The 25,031-nt window shown below is 46.3% G+C and overlaps 1 long non-coding RNA gene across 1 annotated transcript; it reads right to left on the bottom strand.

Moving 5' to 3' along the window:
• Positions 1 to 266: 266 nt before the first annotated feature.
• LOC122231693 lies at positions 267 to 21,755 on the bottom strand. The gene is made up of 3 exons (XR_006208915.1): positions 21,417 to 21,755; positions 20,478 to 20,636; positions 267 to 726 (listed from the first exon to the last, which is right to left on the bottom strand). It is a non-coding gene; the product is annotated as an uncharacterized LOC122231693 (long non-coding RNA).
• Between the last annotated feature and the right edge of the window lie 3,276 nt (positions 21,756 to 25,031).

A 25,031-nucleotide genomic window follows, 5' to 3' on the forward strand; every position in this document is an offset into this window, starting at 1 on the left:
AACTCGTGCTTGTTTGCAGTGCGCGTGATGTCTCTCTCTGGGAAGGGAGGAGGTGTTCCTACAAGAGAGAGAGGAGAGGAAGGTCGTCCTGAACGGGATCACGTAAAATCATCTCTTTCTTTCATACAGCGCTTTCGGATTGCAATAGCCTTTTCATTCATTTTCTCATAAAATGCGGCCACTGCCAAACCTGGATTCTCCTTGAGGCTCCTCTTTCTAGAGTCTCCTTTCTTCCGAAAACACCCGGTTTCATAATTTGCAGACTGAACATCAGGGCATATCATTTGAGCCATCATGCATGCATCATCGGACAGCGGATGTCACAGAGTATCTGAAATTAGACTGTCCTGGAAAACTTGTTTTATTTGGTGTCTGCACAGAGGTATTTCATCTGCTTGTAAACATCCCCACCCATGTCCCCGTGAGCCCCCCAGTGGGTTCACAGCTGACCACCTGTGCTGATTTGTGATCCCCACTGTCCTTCGGGGGTTATAGCCCAGACTGGTGCCCAGGGCACCTGCTGGGGGACACGGCTGAGAGGTGAGACGGCAAGGACAGGGGGTGAGACCTGATGCATGAAGCTGTGCACACGCAGGTCACAGGTGTGTGCCTCAACACCTCCACAAAAACCTGGGCTTGAATCCTGGGCCACCGCTCACCAGCTGGTTCTGCTCCACTCAGTTTTTCTGAGCCAAGTTTCTTTACCAGTAAGATCGTCTTTATCTTCTGTGAAGAGAAAAAGAGATAATCCATGTAAAAAAAATTTCTAGCCTACTTAGCTAATGGTAATAGTTAACAGCTCGATAGGTGGTAACACTTATCACTTGAGCTTCCCCCCAGGTAGGGAACCAGCCTGAAGTCCAGTCAGATTGTGTCTGTGGCTATTTCCTGGACTCTTGGAATTTTCCTGACGCCTACACAAACTCCTGCCACAGTGAAACCTGCAAATGGCCATCTGCGCGGGTCCCCACGGGATTTTTCCCGGTGATTGCTACCTCATTTTCTTGTTTTCAAGGTACGCAGTAATTTTTTTTTTTTCCGATTTTTGAACTTGTCTGAAATCACAACCAGTTTTAAAATCTTAGTAAAACTTTTTGTTTCCTTTCCTCCAGAAAATCTGGTGAACCATCAGCGGCAACTGCGACCGAGCAAAAAACACGAAGTTCCCATTTCTGGATCGCTCCCCTCTCCGAGTTCGTTGGATATGGGAGCCAGGGCGCTCAGAACTCTTGGATTGCTCTGGGGCCTGGAGCCCTTGGTGGACGGAGCCTTCATGAATGAGCTGGTGCTGCAGCGCCCTCTGGTGTCCAGTCGGCTTCTGCCGGGCTGTGCAAGCGGATGCGTGAAGTCAGCAAGGAGGATTGAACATCAGCCCCAATCTTCTTCCCTCCAAATGGAGGAAGCGGTAGGCAGTGTGGGAGATCTCACACCTGTCTCATACAAAACAGTGAGGGGATCATACAGACCCCCCATGAGCCAATAAATCAGCAACCACAACCTGGCATAACAATTCTCCAGAAGGGTCCAGGGGACCCCCAGATTTCTTTTAGCTCTTTCTTTACTGAAGCCAAGCCTGGTTCTTCTTTGTGGAGAAGCCTGGGCACCAGGGTCTCTGGTCTGCCCTGTGCCTGCCAGGGGTGGGGAGAGTAGGAATGCCGAGTCCAGAGAGGCACCATTTAAGAGAAGAGAAGGGAAACGGGGGGTCATTTCCAGGACCCCAGTACTGCCCCATGCCCATTCCTGCACCTTGATCTCCAGCTGTTTGACTGCAGCTGACCCCAGTCATGCAGGTTCTGCTTTTGCTTCAAGGGCCAGGATTGGGCATCCAGCCCCTGACATTGGTTCAGACTCTCTGTCCTGAATTTGCTAGTCGGGTCTCATAACTTCTGACCACCCACCCCCCATCCAGGCTGGAATGGTAACGAAGGGGTCCGGAGAAAATGGTAAAGGACCTCCAGCTTCAGCCATTCCAACAGAGCCAACCCCACACTATGCCCAGCAAATTTTGCCAGCAAGATCATAAACAGTTGGCATTTAGAATATTGCACCATATGCTTTCGACAAGTTACCTGTTGTCTCTTTGGGCTGACTATACAAGAAAGACCCCTGAACCTGAACAGTGTCTCTAGAATATTACCCATGTTTTAAGGCAATGGTTCTCAAACTTTAGTCTCCTGATTAACAGATTTAGCATCAGCCAGGAGCTTTCTAGAACTTTCTAGAAATACAAATTCTTGATGGTCCTCCCACTATCGATGCATCACAGATTTTGGAGATAGGGCCCACCAGTCTGTAGCCCTCCAGGTAAGTCTGATTGTGTGCAGAAGTCCCATCATTTTAAGGGAAAAATGGAAAGGGACCCATTATGAATCATGTACCTTGCTTGACACTTTCTTATGTATATTTATGTTGTCCAGTTTGGAATGGTCTGAAGTGATGCTGAGCTTGGAAGTGGAAAATTTCTCAAACAGCTTTCTAAGTATCCTGGAATAAAGAGCCACCATTTTGGTTGGAACGAGTCCCCAGAATTTGCGACACACATCATCTTTAAACATGAAGACGTACCAAGTAAACTATAAAGGAGGCTCTTGGAGTTGCTGCCATTTTGAATTATGTACACTTGCTTCTGTCCATTTCTGGCCCATAAAAATTGGACCATACCTATCTCGGGAAAGTTGTTCTGAGTCTGCAGCATTTTCCCCTCCAATTTCTCCCTTTTCACCAGATTTGCTGACTTCAGAGGATCGCTTTAAATAATTTTGACACAACAGAAGTGACAAATACCAAGAGCTCTAGAAGGGAAGCTGAGGGTGGCGTTCCCCAGCTGGAAATATCAGTGGCTCGTCTCTGCTTGGAGGAAAGGTCCAGACGCCTTAGCCTGGTTTTCAAGGTCTGTACAAGTTGGTCCTTAACCTGCCTCGCTAGGCCTGGTTCCTTACTCCCCCTCACAGGTTTTTCTGTTGAAGTCTAGACAAACCACCCACTGTGCCCCAAATGCTCTGCCTCTGTTCCATGTCCTTTCTCCACTGTCCCTCAATTCATGCCAGCTCCTCTGCCTCCATCAAGGGCCCAGCTCAGAGGCCAATTGACTGTGAGCTCTTTTTAATTCCCCCAGGCAGAGTTGGCCCCATTTAACTTCCACCCCATTGAAGGCATTGAATGCACATACACTGACTTTCAGTTAAGTATCATATTGGGGTATATCATTCTTTATCTGTATCTCTGTCTTTCCCATAAGACTGTGTTCTGCTCTTTAATACCTGGGGCCTTCTGTTATTCGTTATGATCAGTGCCTGACACATAATAAATGCTCAATAAAATTTTGTGAATGAGCAAGGAACCCAAAGTAAGGAGAGACTCCGAAAGTGTTTAATGGCAGAGTTTACCATCAGGGCAAGTTATCTGCCATCACCACCACCACCAGCAGCCCCAAGTTAGAGACGTCCCAGCTGGAGGAAAGCCCTCCACGCTGCACGCACATCACCACTCCCGTCCCAATACAAACTTTGAGGAGGGGCGTCCCCTCCTTCCTCACTGTGACTGAAGCAGTGCGCATTATGAGAGCTATTACTGTTGGGATTCCATTGGCCTGTGCATGGTGCGAGGGCAGAAAAAAATGTCGAAGACCTTTGTTTTCAGGTTTTGGTTTAGGCTAAAAAGGCACAAGAACGTAAAAGGAAACTCGCGAACCTAATAGTCACCAGAAGCTCATTCATGACACGATTCTACTCCCAGCTAGTGCATTTCTCCCGCTAACTTGTGGTTTCACTCAGCATGGTGCTCCCTTGGCAACATGAGTGTGACAGAATACCTGCTCCAAGAAAATTGCTTTTGCCAAAATGTGACGGACACATCAGTCCAAAGAAAGCTTTCATTTTTAGGGAGTTGTATCTCTTCAGGGTTTGTTGAATTTTGTTTTTGTTTTTTTTTTTCCCCAAGGCAAGATTTTCTCTTCCCACTCGTAGATGGTTGATGACATACCCAAAAGGCGGACTGCATTTTTAAAACTGGTTCATGTCTGTGGTTGGGATTCCAGAAAACGAAAGGCTGATCGGTTTGCATCTGTAACATGCAGCCTTCATCAGGCTGTAAAAGCTCAAGTGCCAGCTACTTCTTATATTTTCCAGGAATCAGTCAAAATCCCGAGAGGATTCGGAGACAATGCGGGTCAGCGAAGCATAACTAGGCACCCTTTATGACGCACTCGCTTTGTGCCAAGAACTTTCAAAACATGATCTTTTCTAATCAAGTAGCCCAATAAGGTCACACAGCTACTAAGTTGTAGACGTGGAGTTCTAGATTGTGCTATTTGATTCTGAAGACAAATTTTTTTTTTTGTAATTTTTTAAAATATTTATCTATTTATTTATTTTCATATAATTTATCGTCAGGTTGGCTAACATACGGTCTACGCAGCGTGCTCTTGGCTTTGGGGGTAGATTCCCGTGATTCATCACTTATGTACAACACCCAGGGCTCATCCCAACAAGTGCCCTCCTCAATGCCCGAAGCCGTATTTCTTAATCATTATGACGTTGTCCGGGTGCAGCCCACAGTAGCTGAACCCTGAACTTGGGAAGGCCAAGCCAGGGCCCCAGCTCCAGTCTGGCACTGCCGTGTCTTCCAATTTTTCCATAGAAACTGGGAAGCCTGCTTTTGATGGAAAGATACTAAAATGTTGGTGCTTCGTGGAAAACAATTTTAAACCCCACGCAGGCATATATGAGCCATCGGGTCCGTGGGACCCGTTGAGGTCTTTGTTGTGACTCTCAGTTCCGCCCACCTACTCAGGCCTTCTTTCTTCCCTCTCCGACAGTGTCGACTTTGAGAGCACTTCCCGATAAAATTATGTACTTAATTCTCTATCCCTCAGCCTGTTTTTGTTTTTGTTTTCTTTTTCTGGCACTCGGGCTGTTGTACAAAAGAAGGCGAAAGAAAGAAAGAAAGAAAGAAAGAAAGAAAGAAAGAAAGAAAGAAAGAAAGAAGGAAGGAAGGAAAGAAAGAAAGAAAGAAAGAAAGAAAGAAAGAAAGAAAGAAATCTGAATACCTGAGCATTTTACCCCCAAGAAAGAGATCTAAATTATTGGTTCAGACTGAGTTTACTGGATTAAACAAAATGTATTGCTTATCTCTTTTATCAATGAATATCTCCACTGATATTCAGCAAAGTGAGGTTCACAAGGAAGCTTCAATCAGTCATGGATAAAGAATCTACAGGCATATGCGCATGTGTGTGTAAATGAGCAACCCTTCAAAGCAATCTCTGCTTTGAAGATAGTCTTTTTTTTTTAATGTTTATTTATTTTTGAGAGAGAGGGAGAGAGAGAGAGAGAGACACAGAGAGACAGAGCGCGAGTAGGGGAGGGACAGAGAGAGAGGGAGACACAGAATCCGAAGCTGACTCCAGGCCCTGAGCTGTCAGCACAGAGCCCCACGCGGGGCTCGAACTCACCAACCGTGAGATCATGACCTGAGCGGAAGTCGGACTTTTAACCGACTGAACACCCATGTGCCCCTTAAGACTGTCTCATCTCAAAATGGCTGTGAGAAGCGCTGTGCTAGTAAACGTTTGGCAATGGGCCACCTGCAGGGGGGAAAAGTCCCTGATTTGTAGCGTAGCCAATTTCCATGGGGCAGATACTCCCACTGTCGCTGATTTCAAAGCTACCTATGTGAGATCGCTGAATGCTGTTTGGGAAGAGGTGCTCACAGTCGGCTCTCTTGAGTAGGAGTGAGTCAGCTCCGGTACCCCACTGGTTGTGAACTCCCTACAAGTGGGCATCAGCGTCCACGCTTGGCCGTGTGATACAACTCAATCCAACAGGCGTTTCCTGAGCACCTGCTACGCTCACGATGGGGTGCTACATCCCAGGAGATACTCAGAGAAGGCTTGGCTCTACTGAGCAGCTGCGTAGAAGCTTCACAAGGGATTCTGCAGAGCAAACACCTGCCCTGGGGGAAACTTGGAGAACACCATTGCCCTTTATCTCCTGGGACCTACACATTCCAGAGACGGTTACATCCATGGTTCCTGGTCCTCCATCCGTGCCTCCTTCATCTTTCACTCATAATATCTGGGTCTTGTAAACACAAATGCCCGTGGGACAAAGACAAAGCACGTTAGCATCTCTGGATGATGTTATCTCCCTCCAGAGAGGATCGCTATTGCTTCTAGAAGGCAAAGTGGGGGCGAGTCACATCTTCCCATTCAGGGATTGAGCTTTTGTGAGGCTGGCTTTTAGTCCTTGCGAGACACTGTCTATTTTTGTTTGCCCTGACTCCTGGGATATCACCCTCCTGGGATCCCAGCTGAGAGTCCTGGCTATTCACCAAGTCTCCTCCTTCTTCATGGGTCTTGAGTTCTATTTTTTAATCTCCTCACATCCGTGAGACGCCTAGAAACTCCGTTCAGTACCCCCCTTGCAGGGAAGGGCCACCCTCAAATGTTGGGCTCACTTCTCTGTATTTCCTTTGGCTCCCGAGGTCCTGGCTGCCTCGCCAGCCCTGAACGTTACCTTGGCTCTCTGGCCCATGGGGCCCCCAAAAGCTCCGCTCAGCTTCTGTCCTCCCTCTCGCCGCCGTCCCCATGGCTCTTTGGACTCCAGGACTGCGCGGCTTAGGAACCGGCAGAAGGCTTAAGCTCTTTGACTGCCTTCCGAAGCATTTTCCTTCTCTCTGGGAATACAGACCCTCAAGCCCTGGCATCCTTGGTTGTTCTTCATTGGCATCCCACAGAGAGCTTTGCAAGCCCAGCTTTCCTCATAGTGGGACGGTTGGTCCGAGATGACCCAGTCCATTACAGCTGGACGTGGAAGATACAACCCCCGATTTTTAAGTGTTGGCAACAGACCTAGTTCTCAAAATATATTGTGTGATCCAACTCTTACGAGCCAAACAAAACACATCCTTAGGCCAGTTTTGGCCTGCAGGCTGCCAATTTGTGACCTCTGGGGTATCGGAATGCAAGCGAGCGAGAGCTACGCTATACGAAGGCCTCCGCTCGGCTGGGCTCTGACTGAGCTTTGTAGGGTAAGTGGAGTCTGAAGAACGGAGCCCGTCGGGCAACCTTTGGCCGGCCACCAGGGGACAGACAATGAATCTACCTTTTCCTTTTCTCCCCCTGCCTACCACCCCAATTCCCTTCGCCATACCAAATTGGTTTTCTTTCTTTTTTTTTTTTTTTTTTTTTAAAAGATCTTAACTTATTTAAATTCAAGTTAGGTAACATAACAGCATAGTGTTGGTTTCAGGAGTAGAACCCCGTGATTCATCTCTTGTGTATAACAGCCAGTGCTCCTTCCAACAAGCGCCCTCCTTCATGCCCATCCAATGCCAAAGTGGTATTCCGCTCTTGACTTCCTGGAAGGGAAATGTGGTCGCACAAGGTCTGTGGAACAGGCACCGGACCTGGAGTCAGACGGATGTGGGTTTGAAGCCTGACTCTGCCACCAATTTGTTGCGTAACTTCACGTAAGTCACCCCACCTGCTTTGAGTCTAAGTTTCTCTGGGTGGTATTAATAGTCTCCTCATAGAATTCCAATGTGGGGATTACACGAAATAGTTATGTGACTCTGCTGGGTGTGTGGCAGATATTCAATACGTGTCATTTTGAAAACAGGTCCCACCTCCCCGGGAATCCTCCTCTCCTTGGCCTTTTTTCCTCTTGCCCCTGTTCAGACCTGCAGTTCCTTTGATCTGCTGTGGTTTCAACCCCAGGTCCTTTGGTCTTTCCAAAAGGAGACAGAGAGGCAGCCCTAGTTTATTCCCCACACTTATTCATTGTAATATATCCACCGTCGGAGTCAGCAAGCTCCGGCCCACAGGCCATCAGGGCAGCAAAACTCCACCCTGGGCTGCGAGACTTATTTCTGGGAAGACTCCAGGTTCGGGGTGGGGGAGGGGTGGGGGGGAGGGAACGTTTATGCGTTAATTCCACACAATTTTTTTTTTTTTTAAATAAAGAGGAAATGATAGAGTCATCCAGTGTCACTCCGGACTCATGAGTTTTCTCAACTTTCCCCAACTTCTGAAGAAAGAGAGCATAGTGATTTGTTAATTGGTGGAGGCTTCTAGATGTCACAAGTGCAAGGAAATACTGGGCGTCAAGCTGCTTCCAATTACGCAATGCTGGCCATATATTTTATTGTTCTTGCTGTTGTAGTTGTTTTAAACAAACAAAACACAGTGAAATAGATGATAAAGTGTTGAGAAATGCCCCCTCACCGTTTCTTCTGGGGTTCAGCATTTCCTGAAAGCAAAGAGCTGCAAAATGTTTTAGAAACACTTTCCATCCAACCCCCACTGTTGACTGATCTTGGAAAAGACCGTGAAAGTGAATACTCCATGTGCCTCAAAGACCAAGCAGGGCTGAAGAAGCCAGCCAGAATATGGAGAAACAGTGAGCAGAGGAGAGAGGAAGAAACACGTTCAGGACCAGTAACTTGCCTAATTCAAGGGCATTGGGTGATCTCTGAGGGCTTCCTTTGGCCCGTGTAACTCTAATCCAAAGCTCTAGATTATGATTCCAAAGGGTGCTTAAAGGCAAAAACAAAAAAGGAAAAAAGAATCAAAGATCCTTTTGAAAGCCTCTTTGTTAGTTTTCATTACCTTTGGAGAACAGCTTAGAAGGTGAGCCTTCTCTTTGCCACGTACTGTTAAAAAAGCTCACCGAATGCCCACCAAAGCCCCGGGAAGTCAGCATGACTTTGTCCTATCTGGTGGCCGCAGTGCCGGAATTCAAACCCGGGTCTTTCCTTTGCTCCCGCCGCAGTTTCTGCCCGGCTGGAAGAAAACCATCCTTCAAAAAGGCGCTTCGTGCGAGGGTGTCCGGATCCAAAAGTTCACACGTAGCTATGCGTGCACATTCTCTGTGAGCTTTCATCGGGGAGAATTATATAATAATATCGTATGGTTTTGCAAGAAGTTCACCAGGGCTGTTTCAAAGGCTGTCAGCCAAGACACTGTTCAGACAGGGAGGCGTCAGAGTTGCCACTACAAAGTGGATGTTAATTACCTAAAACAATGTGTGTAATAGGCAAAGAAAAAACAGGACCTCTCTCTCAGCCCCAACCACTCATCTATTACAGCGCCAACTGCACAGTTATTTAGCCCGGAGGAGTCATAATTAACCGGTTTGCAAATTAATAAGACCTTAAAAAAAAAAAAAAAAAAAAAAAGGAAAAAGGCTACAAGGGGAAAAGAATGGTGGGAAACTTTATATCTCTGATTCTCCAGGAATATATTTAGCCTGCAATTACCTCATTAAGTGTCCAAACTTCCCTTAATATATGCTGTATGCATTCTGCCCGACGGGGGAGGCTGGGCATAGCCCGGACCCGGAGGGGCAAGCGGCAAGGAAGAGGAGACCCGGAAGGGCACCGTATCGGCCTGTTTCTATCTTAAACATGAATTGCTTGTCTGGTTGAAGTTCGCGAGCGCTGATAACCGTGCTTAATTACTCCAGGGAAATTAAAACGTACTCAGGTGAACCAAGTGCTATATCGCGCTGGTTCTTAAAAAGCCAGGGACGGGGCGTGACTGGGTCCCGGTAACAATGGATAATGCCAAACCTAGGACGCTGTAATTAGCTCTTTAATCCTATTGGCCTTTAATAACCAAATGGACTTAATGAATGGGTAGTTGGTTTTGTTTGGTGGACGATGCTTTCTCTCCCAATAATGCAAACCTGATTCCAGCTGAAGACCTTCCACATGCAGGGTACAGCCATGACTACTATTATAATAAATAAACTGCAATGGCCATGAATGCAGCATTCACTGTTTCCGGCATGCAAATTATTCTCACCCCTGTATCAACTTTGCAGAGGGGGGGCGTCATGCGTTCCATATTAGAGATGAGGAATTTGAAGCTCAGAGGGGTTTTGCAGTTTGCTCGGATCACAAGTGAGGGAGAATTTGAATTTAGGCGACCTGTCTTCAGAGCCCTTTGCCCTACGCTCCCTGGCTGCAGGAGTCTCTCTCGAGGATTAAAGCTCCATCTACAAAGGACCAAAGAGTCACAGTCAGCTTCTCTGAGATTATTTTGCTGTGATCCATTGTCCCAGTGAGGCCAGTCTTGTAGACACCAGCCTAGAGATTGCAGCCTGAGCTGCCCTACTGACCACGTCTCCGGTTTTCCAAAGAACGCGACCCCTATTTACGGGCTGACTTCGCACAATCCACCAGTAGAACTTCATTAATTGAGCCTTATCATTTGAACTTAGGTAAAATGAAAATCCCAAAGACAAATGGACAAAGTATATAACATATGGGCCACTGGTAGGAATGGGTGGGAAGGGGCAAAGTGGGCCTTGGGAAAGGGGCACGGTCAACGCAGGAAAGGGTTTGAAAGAAGAAACGTGGAGGCGCTTCAGACCAATGCTCCGCTTGATAATTTTACGGAGAGTCGGCAAGCTCAGCAAAGGAAGACCCACGAATTCCAAGTCAAAAGTGGGCGTGCGGGACTCGGTGGGAGTAGGAGGAGATATGACAATGTTTCTCCACGAGGGCAGCTCTCTGCCAGTTTTGCTCAATGCTCTAACCACAGCAGCTAAAACAATGCCTGGCGACCGGCGGATGCTCCTAAATATGGGTCCAATGAACGACTGAGTGAGCGAGTGAGCACAAGGTCTCCTCTCTTCTTTCTGTGAGAGAACGCTACTCCATGAAAAACAGCAAGTGTCTATGATTACCAGATTGAAGCATCTCATGCCTTTGCACGTGCTAGTTTTCTATCAGGATTGTCTGTCTCATTTTTTTTTTTTTCCTTTCTTATTCTTGTAAATTCCTATTCAGCCTTCGAAACCCACCCCAGCATTGGCTCCATAGCCTGCAATGCCCCCCTGGGAAAAGCAATGGTTCCTTCTGTGTTCTCTTAGAACACTGGTCGATCATCCCTCCCCCTGGATGGTGCCTTTTTTTTGGTAATAACCCATTTAGACATCTGCTTCTCTCACAGGAAATGGAGGTGGAAAATGGATGAAATGATGATTAGTTCAATTTAGTGGAAATGTATCAAACCTAACACCTACCAACCACACTGGGAGCTCCTGGAGGAAAGGGTTATGAAATAATTAAAGAAAGCCATGCAGGCTTTTCGGTTAGAATGCTGTCAGCTGCAAGTAACAATGATCTTGTCCCTAAACTGCCTTCAGCCACGAGGATAATTATTATTCTTCAAAAAGAGGAGCTCTGCCTGACAGAGGGCAAGCTTCAGGGCTGACTGATTCAGTGGCTTAATGATATCACCAAGGCCCCAGGTTCTTTTTGTTTCCCTGTTCCCCCCTCTTCATCATTGTCTCCAACCTCAGACCGGTACTAAGACAGTTGCAACGCTAAGCCTCATCTCCAGATGTGACAACACTCACAGGAAGACAAAGGACTGTTTCCTTCCAAAGGGCTTTCTCTTAGGAATAAAGAACTTTCCCCAGCAGTGCCTTAACAGACTGTCAGCTCATGAGCCCGAGCTTGTTCACATAACCTTTCCTTCTCCAGTTGCCGGTAAGCAACATGGAACCATTCTTGGACCCAACCCAGATGGGAGAGGTGGAGTCCGCTCTCCCTGACTTACTTGGCTGCTTGGGATTGTGCAGATACTTGGACACAATTGGGCTTCTAGAAAGGAAGAAGGAAACTGGATGCTGGGGACACCACCTTAAATGGGCAAAAACGTTTATAGTGTGTCTGGCAAAAGGTAGGTACTTGATGAATGTGGAAGGAAATAAGGGGTCAGTAAGACCTGAGAGATCAGTGTAGACAAAATTCTGACTTAAAAGTCGCTATTGTGTCAGGGAACGCCAGAGTGTGGATTTTCAAGTCAGCCACCGGTCAGCTGAGTCATGAGGTAGGTACTAGTGATTAATGACAAAGTCACATGGCCTGTACTTTCTTAGATTCAGCCCACATCCAATGACACCGGGCGGGGCCTGTCAGGCTACAAGACAGAGATCCTAAGAGATCAAATGATGTGCCCAAGGCAATACCGCTCCAACCCATCCTCTCCTAGCACTGTATTTTCTTCAACCTTTTATTACAGGGAATAGGTTTTTTGGTTTTTTTTTTTTTTAATTTTAATGTTTATTTATTTATTTATTTATTATTTATTTATTTTAATGTTTATTTATTTTTGAGAAAGAAAGAGAGACAGAGCATGAGCAGGGGAGGGGCAGAGAGAGAGAGAAAGATTGAGAGAGGGAGACATAGAATCCGAAGCAGGCTCCAGGCTCTGAGCTGTCAGCCCAAAGCCTGTCAAGGGCCTGGAACCCACAAACCAAGAGATCGTGACCTGAGCCAAAGTCAGATGCTTAGCCGACTGAGCCACCCGGGTGCCCTGGGAATCGTTTCGTTTTTTTTTTTTTAAAACATAATCATAAACATCCTTATAGTATTACTTTTATAATTATTGTCAGATGAAAAAATATATTAGTAGTTGACATCAGAATTTCTCTTACGAAGTAACCTGCTTTTCTGTGGCGCCTGGGTGGCTGCACTGAGAGCTCAGAGCCTGGAGCCTGTTTCGGATTCTGTGCCTCCCTCTCTCTCTGCCCTTCCCCCCTCGTGCTCTGGTTCTCTCTGTCTCAAAAATGAATAAACATTAAAAAGAATTTTTTTTTAATTTTTTTTTTTAAAGATAAAAGGAGTTCCCTCTTTTCCTAAGAAAAATGTTGACCCTGGAACATTCTGGAACATCAGAAGAAGGCGATAACAAGGTACCTTAGCTTGAAAATAGGGAGGGACTGGGTTAAGAGACTCTGAATCGAATAGGCAGAGAAGTTCAAAGTTGAGCAATGAGAGCAAACCAGGACATTTGCTCCTCACTTAAAATCCCATCAGCGTTTTAAGAACACAATCAAAAGCATATTTGACCGGAGAAAGATGAAAAGTACCTATGTATTAAATACATTAATAGCATTTTAAGAAAACACACAAAAAGTTGGGAGTTGGGAGAGTATTTGGAACACACAGAATAGGAAGCTAATATGTTTCATATAGAAAAAAAGCTTTTTCCAATCCATAAAAAGGTGGACACCTCAGCAGAGAAACTGGCGAAATACACGACTGGGAGCTCACCAACAAAAATAAACTCACACGTATTCATGTATCAACGGCATTCCCCAAAAGATAGTCTCAAAATACATAAAGAGAAAAAGCTAGAAAAGCAAGGAGAAATCCATAGGAACACCAGCGGAGAAGAGATCATTAACCAATGTTTCTTCCCTTTGAGAAAGCAAACAACAAAAGAAACTGGAAAAAAAATGAACAAAATTATTATTTAGCTCAACTTAATGGATATATATTAAACTTAGTAATTACAAACAAAGAATATGCATTCTTCTCACATTTCTTTGAGGAAACAACAAGTCTCTAAAGAAAAATCTCAAAAATAAAAAAACCCTTCCAAATTAGAAAATTTATAGAAATATCCTTTGGCCGCAATAATAGGTATTTGAAACAAAAATAATAACCCTAAAATAACAATAGAAGTATATTCATGGGAAATTAAAAACATTAAGCTAAATAACTCTTGAAAAATGGAGAAAATTAGAAGGGTAATTATGGGTTATTTAGAGGACAACAATGGAAATATATCAAACCTTAAGAGATCTGGTCAAACTTGCACTCAGAGAAAAGACATAGCCTTGGATTCTTGTATGAATGAAAATAAATGAGCAGAACATCCCACCAAACACAAACAAACAAAAACTTAAAAAGAAAATAATAAAGTAAGCCTTTAAAAAGTAGACATTGCTAGGGGCACCTGGGTGGCTCAGTCGGTTAAGCGTCCGACTTCGGCTCAGGTTCATGATCTCACGGTCCGTGAGTTCGAGCCCCGTGTCGGGCTCTGTGCTCACAGCTCAGAGCCTGGAGCCTGTTTCAGATTCTGTGTATCCCTCTCTCTCTCTGCCCCTCCCCTGTTCATGCTCTGTCTCTCTCTGTCTCAAAAATAAATAAACATTAAAAAAAATTTTTTTTAAAAATTAAAAAAAAAGTAGACATTGCTAAAAACAAAAGTGCAAATCAATTAGATACAAAAGGAAAAAATACCCAGTAGAACTGATAAGCCTGAGAACCAGTTATTTAAAAGATCAAAAAAAGAAAGTTTTATAATTTTATAAAACTATATAAATTTTATATAGCTGTCCATAATTAGGTCAATGAAATGTAATAAAAGGTCCAGAAACCAAATTAGGTATACTAAACATTAAAGGTAAACAAATTAATCTAAGCTCTGAAATAGAAAAAATAAAAGATGTTAGAAAACAGACAAATCATGGATTTACAAAAATTATTTCCCTACCTCCCGCCATACAATAAACAAATTCCAAAACAGATGAAAATTCTAAGTGTATAAAATACAGCCTGGAAGGATATATGGGTGGCCAGGCAATGGTTCTTCCTTCCGGTGCTCCCATACTCATGACTTGAGAGGGCCTCCTGGGCATGACCACCACAGCAGGAAGTTCAAGACTGATATACTTGGCATCTGGGTTTAAATTTATCTGTGTATGGGGCGCCTGGGTGGCTCAGTCGGTTAAGCGTCCGACTTCGGCTCAGGTCATGATCTCGCGGTCCGTGAGTTCGAGCCCCGTGTCGGGCTCTGTGCTGACTGCTCGGAGCCTGGAGCCTGCTTCCGATTCTGTGTCTCCCTCTCTCTCTGACCTTCCCCAGTTCATGCTCTGTCTCTCTCTGTCTCAAAAATAAATAAATAAAAAATGAATTTATCTGTGTATGTATTCAATCAAGAATGAATGGCTCCAACGTCCCAGTGCTGGTAAAGGCACTTGGGGAACAGCGGTGAATAAAACCAAGAGAGCTCATGGTCCCCCCAGTGCATGAGAAGATAGATAATAAGCAATAATAAATTAATATGTAAGTGAACTTCACAGTTTGTTAGAAGGTGATAAACTGTACATTGTATAGAGAGTGATAAGATAAATACACATACCGCACTTTTTATTTTCTCTAAGGGGGCTGAGGCTGCAGAGGGTGGGTTGCAATTGTACATAATCTGGTCAGTGTAGGTTTCACTGTGAAGGCAACAGCAGTGACGATTTGGAAAGAGGTAGGGAGGGACCATGTGCCTGTGCCAGAGAAGAACGTTCTGGGCAGAATCAGCAGCCGTGCAAAGGCCCCAAGGCGGGAACATGTCTGGACCATTCAGGGAGTAGCAAATGGGAACTTGTGGCTGGAGGTGAGCTAGGTAAAGACAGAGCGCTTGGGAGGCCAGGGAGTCAACAGGGTAGGAGAAGTCATGGCAAGGTCATTGGCTTAACTCCAAGAGAGGCAGGAGGCACTGGAGTGGTTTGAGCAGAGGAAAGACAGGATCTGTTGTGTTTGAACTGGATCACTGTGCTACTATGTTGAGAATAGACTGCAGGTGGTCCAGAGCTGGAAGGAGATCCACCAGGAAGCTACTGTGGCCACCTAGGTAAGCGATGAAGGCAGCTTGTATCAGGTGAACCCAGTGGACATGGTCAGAGTCCGGATACGGTCTAAAGGCAGAGTCAATGGGATTTCCAGAGAGGTTGGATGGGGAATGAGCAGTGGGAAATCGCCAGGATGCCTTCCAGATACGTTCGTCTAAGCAACTGGAGCCCCTAGAAAACTGGGTAAGGCTGTGAGCTCAGCAGGTAGGGAGAAGATCAGGATCCCATTTTGGACAGACTGAGTTTGGAGTGTGCTTTAGACATCAAGGCCAGGACTCAAGAGGCCGCTAGAAGGAAGAGTGTGAAGTTCACGATAAAGGCCTTGGCTGGAAACAGAGATTGGGGCAGGCTCAGCATACGGCAGCTCGGGCTGCCATAAGAAAATATCACAGGGGCGCCTGGGTGGCTCTGTCGGTTAAGCGTCCGACTTCGGCTCAGGTCATGATCTCGCAGTCTGTGGGTTCGAGCCCCGCGTCGGGCTCTGTGCTGACCGCTCAGAGCCTGGAGCCTGTTTCGGATTCTGTGTCTCCCTCTCTCTCTGACCCTCCCCCATTCATACTCTGTCTCTCTGTGTCTCAAAAATAAATAAACATTAAAAAAAATTAAAAAAAAAAAGAAAATATCACAGAGTGGGTGGCTTAACAGACATTTATTTGTTCTGGAGGATGGAAGTTTGAGATCAGAGAGCTCCAGCATGATTGATTTCTGATGAGACCTGTCTTTCTGGCTTACAGAGGACCACCTTCTCTCTGTGTCCTCAGGGGGCAGAGAGAGAGAGAGGGAGAGATCTTCCTCTTCTTACAGTCCTGTTGGATTAGGGCCCTACCTTCATGATCTCGTTTAACCCTAATTACCTACTAAAGCCCCCTATCTCCAAATACAATCACATTGGGGGTTAGGGCTTCAACATGTAAGTTTTGGGGGGACACAATTTCATTCCACAGCAGTTACAAGTGGTATTGAAACCCATAAGACCTGGTGAGATGACCAAGGGAGTGAGAGTGGATGGGAGGAGAGAAACAGCTAGAGCATCATAAAGGTACAAAGCATATGACACACTGGGGAAAATATTTGCCATGTGTAAGTCAACAAAGGATTAAAATGCTTGCCACCCACAGGATGCTTTTAAATGAGTAAGACACTCCCAAGGAAAACTGGGCAAAGGACACGAACAGGTGATTCTCACCAGAAATTCAAACAGCCATTAAACATACTACGCACTATTTCATCTCATTCATCATTAGACAAATACAAACCAAAGGGATCCTGAGAGCTTATTTTCATCAATCAGGTCGGTCAAAATAAAAGGAGGATGACGACGATGGCCTGGTTTGTGGTATTTGGGGAGAAAGGCCGCTCATGCATAGTTGGTAAGAACATAAGTAGCCAGCTTTACTGCAAGGCAGTCAGGTCTAAGATGCAAAGCTTTAAAAATATGTCAATTGCACGACAAATGTATGGTGCTTACCCGGGGGAAAGGGAGGTGTTCATGACAAAGGTCAGTGTGGAGGGTGCTGGTAACTTTCTCTTTCTTGATGTGGGTGGTGGTACCTGGGAGTGGATGTGACAATCCACTGAGAGACATTTTTCTGCACGTAGTTTATACTTCAATACAAAATTTAAAAAATAATAGTGCCTTGGGGCGCCTGGGTGGCTCAGTCAGTTGAGCATCTGACTTGGCTCAGGTCGTGATCTCATGGTTTGTGGGTTCAAGCCCTGTGTCGGGCTCACCGCTGACAGCGTGGAGCCTGCTTGGGATTCTGTCTCTCTCCCTCTCTCTCTGCCCCTCCTCTCTCTCTCTCTCTCTCTTTCAAAATAAATACACTTAAAACAAACCTTTAAAAAAAATAGTAGCATCTCTCATTTGACGCAGAAATCCTCCTTTCGTGGCAGGTAGAAGCAGGTACTGCTGAAACCGTTGATAACAGAGCTCCAGACCCAAGCTGGGTACGTTTGCATCTCGTCTCTCTGTCCCAGGCATCTTGAACCGAATCTCCATGCCAATATGGAGTTAGGCTTTTTACCAGAACTGTCTATGAGACGTGAGCCACATGTTCAAAGAACTGGGCTTAGCAACCAGAAAACTAGTTCTATTGTTAAGGCAAAACAAGTCGCTGATAAAGAGAGATCGCTTAACTGGTTTCTTTCTGCTCTTTCGGGTCCTGTGTTAAACGTCACCTCCCCAGAGAATTTTCTCTGACCATCACCCTCACTTTTATCCATTTTTCTTGGCCAGAGCACCGTTTTTCCCCCACAGCCCTCCTCATGATGGATAGGTGATTCTACTCTGTTGGTTTCATACTCGATCGGCATAAGGATCATTTTATCACTGTGGTATCGCATTTAGAAAATCACCCGGCACATAGTAGGTGATCGATAAATACTGACAGCAAAAACAATTGGGCATTTTATTCACTCCCTGCCGCCCCATTTCCCTACCTTTAGAAGAAACAAGGGAGAAATTCCATTTTTAAATTCTCTAAGAAAAAATGTCATCCTTCTGAATGTCTCTGAAAATGATTTTTGGATCTAGCTCCTGGGACAGATGGTCACAGGGCAGAGAACAGGAGCGTGGATAATTGAGAAACCCAGATCAAGTCCCATTTTTACCTGTTAATAGCTGTGTGACCTTGGATAAATTTCCAAATCTCTTCAGGTGTAGTATGTGTCTCATACTTAGAGGGCAGAGTGATGATTACCTCACAGGCAGGGGCTCAGATAATTTATCATTTAATTTGGGATAGCTTTGAGAGTGAAAGAGGGCTCAATTAATAACGCGACCGGGACAGGCATGAATGAGACTGTCCTAGGACGGGATCCAGGATGTGTACTTAACCTTACTGGTAAGCCAGCTGTCTGCTTCCTATGAACTAAGGAGCTGGCGTGCAGCTGGAGCTCAGTGAGCGAGAGTTTTACCCCAGTGCTTCTCTAGGCTGTACTTTGGGTATCAAAGTTCTAGAGTCGTGCTTCTCAACCTTGGCTGCCCTTGGGAATTACCCAGGTGCTTAAAAAACCCCAGATGCTGGGGCGCCTGGGTGGCTCAGTCGGTTAAGCGGCCGACTTCAGCTCAGGTCACCATCTCGCGGTCCGTGAGTTCGAGCCCCGCGTCGGGCTCTGGGCTGATGGCTCAGAGCCTGGAGCCTGCTTCCGATTCTGTGTCTCCCTCTCTCTCTGCCCTTCCCCCGTTCATGCTCTGTCTCTCTCTGTCTCAAAAATAAATAAACGTTAAAAAAAAAAATTAAAAAACAAAAAAAACCCAGATGCTGATGCAATTCATCTCGGGTGTAGCGAGGGCATCAGGATTACTCAAACCGGGCAGTCAGGCATAAATCCCGGTGAGATTCTGGCTTCCCTTCTCTCTTCTTTTTTCTGGTGGTGAAATATACACAACTTAAAATTTACCGTTGTAGCCATTTTGTAAATATATATTTTTTAAGTTTATTTACTTATTTTGAGACAGAGTGCGAGTGGAGGCGGGGCAGAGAGAGAAGGCAGCGAGGGAATCCCAAGCAGGCTCCTCACTGTCAGTGCAGAACCCCGTGTGGGGGTCGAACCCACGAACTGTGAGGTCAGGACCTGAGCTGAAATCAAGAGTCAGACGCAACTGACTGAACCACCCAGGCGCCCCCGCCCCATTTTAGCCATTTTTGTCCACCTCCAGAACTTCTCATCTTCCCAAACGGAAGCTCTATGTTCATTAAACACTAATGCCTTCTTCCTCCACCTCTCCAGCACCGGGTAACCTCTATTTTACTTTCTGTCTCTAGGAATTTGACTACTCTAGGTGCCTCGTCGAAGTAGAACCATCCAGTATGTGTCCTTTCGTGTCTGGCTTATTTCTCTTAACGTAACATCTTCAAGGCTCATCTGTGTTGAGGCATGAAGCAGAATCTCTTTCCTTTTTATGACTGAATAATATTCTGTTGGATGTATATAATACATTGCCTATCCACTCATCCTCTGATGGACATTTGGGTTGTTTCCACCCTTCGGCTGTCGTGAGTAAAGCGGCTATGCAAATGGGTGTGCAAATATCCAAGTCCCGGCTTTCAATCCTTTTGGGTGCACACCCAGATGTGGAATTTCTAGGTCATCTCCTTTTTCTCTTGATCACCATCTCTCCCACCACCAGTCAGCATATTTTTGTTTAAAAATTTTTTTAGGGGCGCCTGGGTGGCTCAGTCGGTTAAGCGTCCGACTTCGGCTCAGGTCATGATCTCGCGGTTCGTGGGTTTGAGCCCCGCGTCGGGCTCTGTGCCGACAGCTCGGAGCCTGGAGCCTGCTTCGGATTCTGTCTCTCCCCTTCTCTGTTCCTCCCCCCCTCACACTCTGTCTGTCTCTCTCTCTCGAAAATAAATAAAGATTAAAATTTTTTTTTAATTTTTTAAGTTTATTTATTCTTGAGTGAGAGACAGAGCACAAGCAGGGGAGGGGCAGAGAGAGAGAGAGAGAGAGAGAGAGGGAGACAGAATCCGAAGCAGGCTCCAGGCTCTGAGCTGTCAGCACAGAGCCAGACTCGGGGCTCGAACTCACAAACCGCAAGATGCTGACCTGAGCCAAAGTTGGACGCTTAACCGACTGAGCCACCCAGGTGCCTCCTAACATATTTTTGTTTTAACACCAGTCATTTACTGTGAACCTGGCTCATCCATCCCAAATCTACATAAGGACTGGTCTGAAGAGAGCTCGCACAAAGGGAAGGAAGACTATTTAAGTTAACGGCCTCTGTGCAGAGCAAACATCGGTCACAGGTTTGCAAAGTCCCTGAGCCTGGAGTGTTCGGAGCCTGTAGTGAAGGCTTTCATTGATAAAGCACAGGTGCTGTAATGCCCAATAGCCTGAGCTCATGTTAGACCGATTCTGACATGAGATGCTGGTTTCCTGTGTGAGCTCATGGCTGGGATGTCTCCAAGCCATTGTTCCCTTGGAGCTCAGCCCTCCTGAAGCTGGGAGGTTGTGAGAGGTCTGGAAGGAAAGGGCCTTGACTTTGCCTTCTTTATGACACAAGCAATAAACTGTGGACTTGTAGGACCTCCCGGGACCCTCTTCTACCTCTTGATGACTCTTGGATCTCTGGAGTCAGGAGGAGACTTCTTTCACTGATTACGGGAGCAGTATATCCTGTCAGGAGCCCAGAAGCTTCTCAGAGTGCCCTGCACTGCATTCCTGGAGTTCAGTGCTGATATTTGCTCCCAAGGGGGACATAATTCCCTGAGTACAGAAAATGAGCTTATTACTTGCTAGGCAACGATGACCTTCAAATATGGTAAAAGTTAGTCAACCCTGACATTGGAAGTCATGATTCAACTGATTCTAAACTTTCTGTGACAGAACTGGTCATCCTTGAAATGCAAGAGGAGAGTTCCAGGAAGTGAAACGACACCCAGAAATGAGCTGCTCCAAACGGGAACTCTTCTCTAACACTGTTTCCAGAACTCCTGACCTGCATTTCATAAATGGTCATGTCTTTTTTGCAGGGATAGTTTCCCGAGCACCGGCCATGGGACGGGCTCTGTATTTTGATGTATTTCTGGTCAGTGATGTGAATGCAAATATACCCCCAAGTTTCCACATCAGCGTATGTGTACAAATGAAGTCATACTAAGTCAAATATGGCTGGCCCGTCTCCATTTGCCAGCCTTCTCCTGTCCACACCTTCCTGAGATGTCTCAGGGAGCCCCAGGGAGCATCTCATGTGAACCCACGACAGGACCCTCACGTGGTACATCGCCACACTGCCTACCCTGTGCCGTGTTCAGGGACGTCCCAAAGGCGCTCCAGTCACTCGTGCTAACTCCTCAGACACTGACTCAACAGTGGCTTTATGTCAAGAACTGTCACTATACCATCTGTATCCTGTGCCTATAATGCCCTGAGATACACAGAACACTCTTCGGCCCCCAAATGTGCGCTTTCTGTCTGGGATACTCCCCGCGACCCCGTCTTTCTCTGTCTGGCCGACTCCTAATCTTTCAACAAGGTGCAACTTACGTCACATTTATGAGGAGGCTTCTCTTCATCTCTCGTTCCCACTGTTGTGGGGAAAATCAAGTTGCCCAGTCTATGGAGACAAACAGAACGGGCCTCAGTCTTCCCTGTCACCCAGCAGCCGCGTGACTCGGACCATCTCTCTGTCCTTTGTAAACGGGGACAACACGGGCACATTGCTGAGAGGCAGGTCTGAAGGCATAATGAGATACTGTAGGAAGAGGTTAGCAGCACCGGGGCCCAAGGTACACGTTCAGCAGACAGCAGTTATTAGAGAATACCAAAGAGGACATTCGAGTGGTTCAAGGGCTATAAACTGGTCACGTACGGACACCTGCAGCATCTAGGTCGTGAGCCATAGAATGGGTTAACAATAGAATGAGTTAACCTCATCAAACAGGGGAAGCTTAATCCTTAATTCCATGCGCCATGACGACCACCATCAAGGGTGGATTCTGGCCTGTCTTCCTTTCGGGTCCCTGATTGGTTACAGTCACCTTACGGTGGGGTCTGTACAGCCAGGTTCCCCACTCTCCACGTCCATGGCAGGTGACTCCCTCCCTCCTGTCACCTGTGTGGCCCCTGACTGACCAGGTGCCCCATCCCAGGACACGGTTTTGCCCAAGACATTGTTCTCACTCTGGGGAAGCTCACCGTCAGATAGAGCGGCTCCCCACGCGTCTCCCCTCCTCTGCGCTCCCCTGCACCCTGCATCCCTCACCCTGCTCGTATCCCCTCCTCCAGCCCCTGAGCTCCTCAAACACAAAGATGATGTCTTAGTCATCTCTATAAGCCCCTATTTGTGTATTGACTAAAGCCTTTGAATTTTTAAAAATTTATCTCTTCCCCAGTGATTCGTCTCAGGGGAAAAGAAAAAAAATATCCAGGACGCAAGAATCAGCATGATCGGGATCCTTAAGAGGCCATGTGAAAGCAGGGTCAAGTTTGGAAGAGATAATGCCATTCCCTCAAGGTCCCCTTCTGCCCAGGGCACCCCACAGCCTTGGGTTTGCCGGTTCTTTATTTACTGCAGCCACAGGCTTGATCTAAATATTCACTACCTTTTCTAACCAGTGTGGTTGTCACTTACAGGGACCACAGGCCATTCATTATATTTGAATTAGAGCAGTCCAAGAAAATCCAGAAGCGCAGATCCTGCTATCACTTATCCTTCCTTAGAATAATCAATGACACAGACTGGCACAAATGGAGAAAACTGGCGAACACCATTGCTGATGTGAAGCAGTAAAACCTCTCATTTGCACCAAATGATACACGTGTACCAAGCCATATGGGGGAAAGTGGTCATCTTGGCAATTTTCTCCTAATAGGAATAATTTAAAATAGTCTAGGAGTGACAAGCAGCACATCCCCCTTTGACAAAGGTGGGAATCCGGCCAGGGAGGGGGTACACAGGGAGAGCCAATCATAGCTGAAATTGTTTCTCTCAAAAACTGTCTGAGGGGGCGCCTGGGTGACTCAGTCGGTTTAGCGTCTGGCTTCGGCTCAGGTCATGATCTCACGGTTTGTGGGTTCGAGCCCCGTGTCGGGCTCTGTGCTGACAGCTCGGAGCCTGGAGCCTGCTTCAGATTCTGTGTCTCCCTCTCTCTCTGCCCCTCCCCCGCTCACGCTCTGTCTCTCTCTCAAAAGTAAATAAATGTTAAAAAAAAAAACCTGAAACAAATGAGGTAAAACGTTGGCCTTGACAATGCTAGGCAGGGACTAGTGGGCATTTACTACAGATTGCCCACACTACGACGGATGCTTGAAATATTTCAGAATCGAAAGTAGAAACTTTAATTCATTCCCTGCTATGCATCAGGCTATATTATGTGTATCGTTTGCCTTTAACTAAAATGCCTTTGAGACAATTATTCCTATCCTTATTTAACAGATGAGGAAATAGGTCTTGAGGCATTTCGTGACTTGCCAAGACCAACAGAGCTAGTAGCTGGGTTTCCAGGTTGAGTTTAATTCTAAAACGCACCTGTTTTGCATTACGGCTATAACCTCTAAAGACAACCATTTTTTTTGGAGCTTGTTTCCCATGGTTAAACTCTCCTCCCTTTTACATCTCCCCTCCCGTGTCTTCCTGCCTCCCAGAATCAGGCCTTGCTTTTCATTCAATAACCCTCTCAACTGCCTGACGTGGGAGCCCTAGCCCCCGACTCATCAGGTACCCCTGGTTTAAGAGTAGAGTCTGCATTGAAGGTTCCCCACCCTAAGGGCACTGCCTACTGGGAAGCTCTGATTGAAACCCACTGGCTATTAGTAAGGCCATTGACCTTGCTTGGCACTGATCACTGGTTCTCTCTCTTTTTCCTCTTGGGAACTGGGCAAGAGAGTCCGCTGTCCTTGTCCCATCTGCCACAATCCTGGTTGAGGCCACATCCTCCCTTTGCTAGACTGCGTCCTCATCACTCTGGTCTCCAGTCTTATTGTCTCCAGTCTACAACCTATCCTGTTGACCAGAACGGCCATTCAGTCACTGAATAAACACCTACTGAGGACCTGCGGTGTACCAGGGGTCTTAGGTTTCAGAGGTGGAGAAGAAACTATCCGTCCCTGCCCTTGAATGACCTACAGTGGAATAGATCTATACATCTTGCAAAGATATGGCACTTCCTTGTTTAAAAGTGCTCAGCGAGGGGCGCCTGGGTGGCTCAGCCGGCTAAGCGGCCGACTTCGGCTCAGGTCATGATCTCGAGGTCCGTGAGTTCGAGCCCCGCATCGGGCTCTGTGCTGACAGCTCAGAGCCTGGAGCCTGTTTCAGATTCTGTGTCTCCCTCTCTCTCTCTGCCCCTCCCCTGTTCATGCTCTGTCTCTCCCTGTCTCAAAAATAAATAAAACGTTAAAAAAATATTAAAAAAAAAAAAAAGTGCTCAGCGACTCCCCGGGCCCACTGATCAGACCCTCTGTGGGAGGTGCCTGGGAACAGGCATCTGGTCAGCTCCCCAGATGACTCGAGCACGACATCCTGAGAACCCTGGACTAGAGGGTAAAGCCCAAAGCTCTTGAATTGGATGTGGCAAAAAAGAAAACAGAGTGGTCCACCAAGACGGTGCTTGTGAAGTGTGCCTAAAACGTGGTAATGGCCCACAGATGAGGAGACTTCACTCCCAACCATGCCTGTCCCAGGAGAGGTTACAAGAAAGTTCAGAACACCTCGCTATTTTGAAGCAGACTCCTGATTGTGCGAGAAAGACTCCCGTTCAACTGCCTCTCCCCCCACCAAAGTAGATGGGGCTCAGACAAGTTCAGAAATACGAAAAAAGAAGAAATCCGTAAAGCAGAGGACTAAAACTCGAGTGCCCACAGGTCTCATTTGCCCGGGACAGTCTCATTTTACACCTGCTATCCCAGTGTAACCATTAATAGTGCTCTCTCTGTTCCCTGAATTATAGGCTTGGGTGATAAATTATTTGGCCACCCTACCGAAAACTTGTGGGGGGAATAGCAGCATGTTGTGCAAGGCCATATCGGACATAAAATAAAGGGCAATAATTCGTTGACCATTTTCTGGGTCTCTCCATGTGTTGAAACTTCGACCTCAATACTTACATCCTAAGAACCAAAAGTAGGCAAATCCCGGAAAAGAAGTCGCCTTCATTTAAGGAA

This window comes from Panthera tigris, chromosome A1, assembly GCF_018350195.1.
Source record: "Panthera tigris isolate Pti1 chromosome A1, P.tigris_Pti1_mat1.1, whole genome shotgun sequence".
NCBI lineage: Eukaryota > Metazoa > Chordata > Mammalia > Carnivora > Felidae > Panthera > Panthera tigris.